The 2,964-nt window shown below is 32.1% G+C and overlaps 1 protein-coding gene across 1 annotated transcript in view; it reads left to right on the top strand.

The window, feature by feature from the left end:
- The window catches only part of ID4 (inhibitor of DNA binding 4), a 3,811-nt gene extending 2,260 nt beyond the window's left edge, over window positions 1-1,551 (top strand). Inside the window, exon 3 of the mRNA XM_083187852.1 lies at window positions 1-1,551. This exon is cut by the window's left edge and continues 399 nt beyond it. The gene's annotated coding sequence lies outside the window, so the exon portion shown is untranslated.
- Window positions 1,552-2,964: the final 1,413 nt, after the last annotated feature.

Raw genomic sequence — 2,964 nt, 5'->3', positions numbered from 1 at the left:
CTTCTCCCTGCAGGAATGTTACATATTGTATAGAAAACAAAATTGAGTGACATTTCATACTGTATATATAGAGATGTTCTATAAGTGTAAGTGATAAAAAAAAGTATATGCTTTAATAGACTACTGTAATTATGAAGTATTTTTAATTAAATATTTTGTGTAAATATCAATGTGGGTTTTTTTTTTTTTTTTTAAATCACTGAGTACTTGATTTTTATGTCTAAGAAAAAGTATCTTGGGATTTAGCACCGGAGATGTTAAAAAATCAAACTTGTTAATGTTCCAATAACTTGAATTTGACCATGATTTACCTGCATGATTGCATGGAATGTACTCATTGGACTTAAAACCATAGTCCAGTATGCAAAAATGAATAATTCTACAAAGTACAGCTTCATGTGTATAAATATGAAGCTAGTTTATACATTTTGCTGGAAATCTTTTTAAATTTGTGGTGAAGGAATGACCTATATGATGGTATTTATACACATTCTAAAATAAAGTGGGTGTAATGTTACATTTTTAGATATATTAAAACAATTATACCCCCCAAGGATGATGATATTCTTTTTTTTTCATCTTGATGGATAGAGAAGAGATACAGTTTGTAAGATTAGGTAAAATCTTTCATGAATTGAACACATCCTTTTTATCATTGAAAATTGGCATTCTCTGCATTACTGTGGTGTTTATGGTACTGGTGTTATAAAAATGACATTTTTTTTTCTGTTTTTCTAAACATCTGCCTGTCCGCACACTAAGTATATGACTACTCACCCATTCAGCCCTTGCTGGCCTTTCAAAGACTATCTAAGGGATTATGTAGCACACGGTGTATTTTCTGGCTATACTAATGTTTTACGCTAAGCAGAATGACAGTACGTGGTGAATATCCTAGTCTTTATACACGTATTGTGCTACCACCTTTTTATGGGAGAGAGGTTGCAAGACATTTAAACATGAGTATATTTTAAACACAATTCCACGTGTTAAATTACATTTCTGTTTGTAAACAAATTTAAAACTGAACAAAGTATGTCAGAATATATATCCCAGTTATACATAATCCCATTACTTAGAACAGATTCAACTTCCTTGTTCATTCTTTGGTTTGCATGTATTCAATTAGCTTATGAATATGGCCAATTATGGTCATTTACTACCACTCCTCAGTTCTCTTTCCACAGATGCAGTATCTGGTTTTAAATCACATTAGTGTACTATCCTAATGTAAGAAGTATTCTTCCCTCACACATTATTATTAATAAAAATATATATGTTCATCCCATAAAAGTGCCCCACCCCATCCCTTATTATGCTGGTTATCATCTAAGTGGACCCTGTGCTAGGTAGGCACACACCGTTTATTGCTTGCAACCAAAGGAAACTGTTACTGTACCTACAGCTGTTTGAATTACTAATACAGTTTTTCACCTGGTGAGTAACCTAAACTGTTAATAACAAAATGCTTCATTTTCCTGCAATTACTACTGTAATTCCTCATGTATTTTTACACATGAGTATTAAAAGTACATTTGTTTTTGGTACGTATCTCATTTTGTCTTTCTTAACCTGTGTTTATCAATTACCTTTTTAAATTAACTTTACTATGTGATGTTTTTCCCCTGGTTTGGTCTTTAGGTAATTTCTGCATCTATAGATACATACATGTCTGTTGTAAAAAAAAAAAAAAAATCAGATTTTTTTTTTTTTTACGTGATTGTTGCCACTAATGTCCACATACTTGCACTTAAATAAAAGAATGCATTTTACATTTTGCAAGCACATTTCCTAATCAGTTGACTTAAATGATATTTCAAATTGATGCATGTGAAAACCGATGACTACCAGGACAGTGAAAATGTGGTTTTCTGAGTTGAAGTAGCATATGTCAGTGACATGTTTTTTTCTGCAATATTTACATAATCGTTCCGGAAGCATCAATTTACCCATTTATTTCCCCTTTTTATATGGCCATTTATTGAAATCCTGTTTCATCCAGATAATGAGCATGAATATATGCTAGATAGTATGGATTTGTATTTATTTTTTACCACTATATTATTTTACGAATTAAAAATACCACATGATGCTACTATTGTGCACATAAGGGAAAGCCTTTTTTTTTTTCATATCGAATCTGTGTTTTAAGATTCGACTAAATCCTAAAGTGAATCCAGGAGCTTATTTTCAAATGCTAATTTTCATTCCAAAAACTAAAAGGGTACAGCAAACCGTTTTTTCCCCCTGTTAATTATCTCTTAGCAGTATTAACCCTTTGAGTGCTAACAGCTGTATAAGATGGTCAAAATATCCACTAAGAATGCCAGCTTCACTCACATTTGTTATATAAATTCAAATAAAAAAAAAATGTTGTGTTAAAAAAGATATTTCCTACATAAGGTATACATTACAGTTCATTATAATGAATAAAAATGTTTGGCAATTTTCACACCTATTTTGACACATTCACTTGGCACAAGGGTTAACTCCCATTCTGACCACTAAAATTACAAAATCTATCTGTATTTACCCAAACCTTCCTAAAAACTATGCAGTGAAATCCCACTACTTGGGTGTAGTGTGTGTCTACCCTTGGCACCGAATACGTGTATCATTTATAACTTTAATTAAATGTATTTTTGTAGACCGAAGAACAGTAATCTGTGTGAAAGGCAGAATTTGTCTCCGCTAATATTTGGAGACTGTTCCTATAACATAGATCCATGAAATCTTTAAGACATGTAAATTTCACTAACTAGTTAACACTGAGACCAGATACCTGATGAAGGGCAATGTCAGCCATGCAGATGTGTAAAGAATCTCATGGATCAGGTCTACTATCACACCATTTAGTTCAATTTACATTGACTTAATCTTAAGTGTGTCCAAAGGTCTTTGACATGACCTACTGTGCAATCTCCTACATCTGTCAGCCTTGTCATCTCTTGCAAATATGTGTTA

Source organism: Crinia signifera, chromosome 5 (genome assembly GCF_055691185.1).
Source record: "Crinia signifera chromosome 5, ASM5569118v1, whole genome shotgun sequence".
NCBI lineage: Eukaryota > Metazoa > Chordata > Amphibia > Anura > Myobatrachidae > Crinia > Crinia signifera.
The sequence above is the reverse complement of the archived record's forward strand: the minus strand, read 5'-3'. Positions and strand labels throughout refer to the sequence as shown.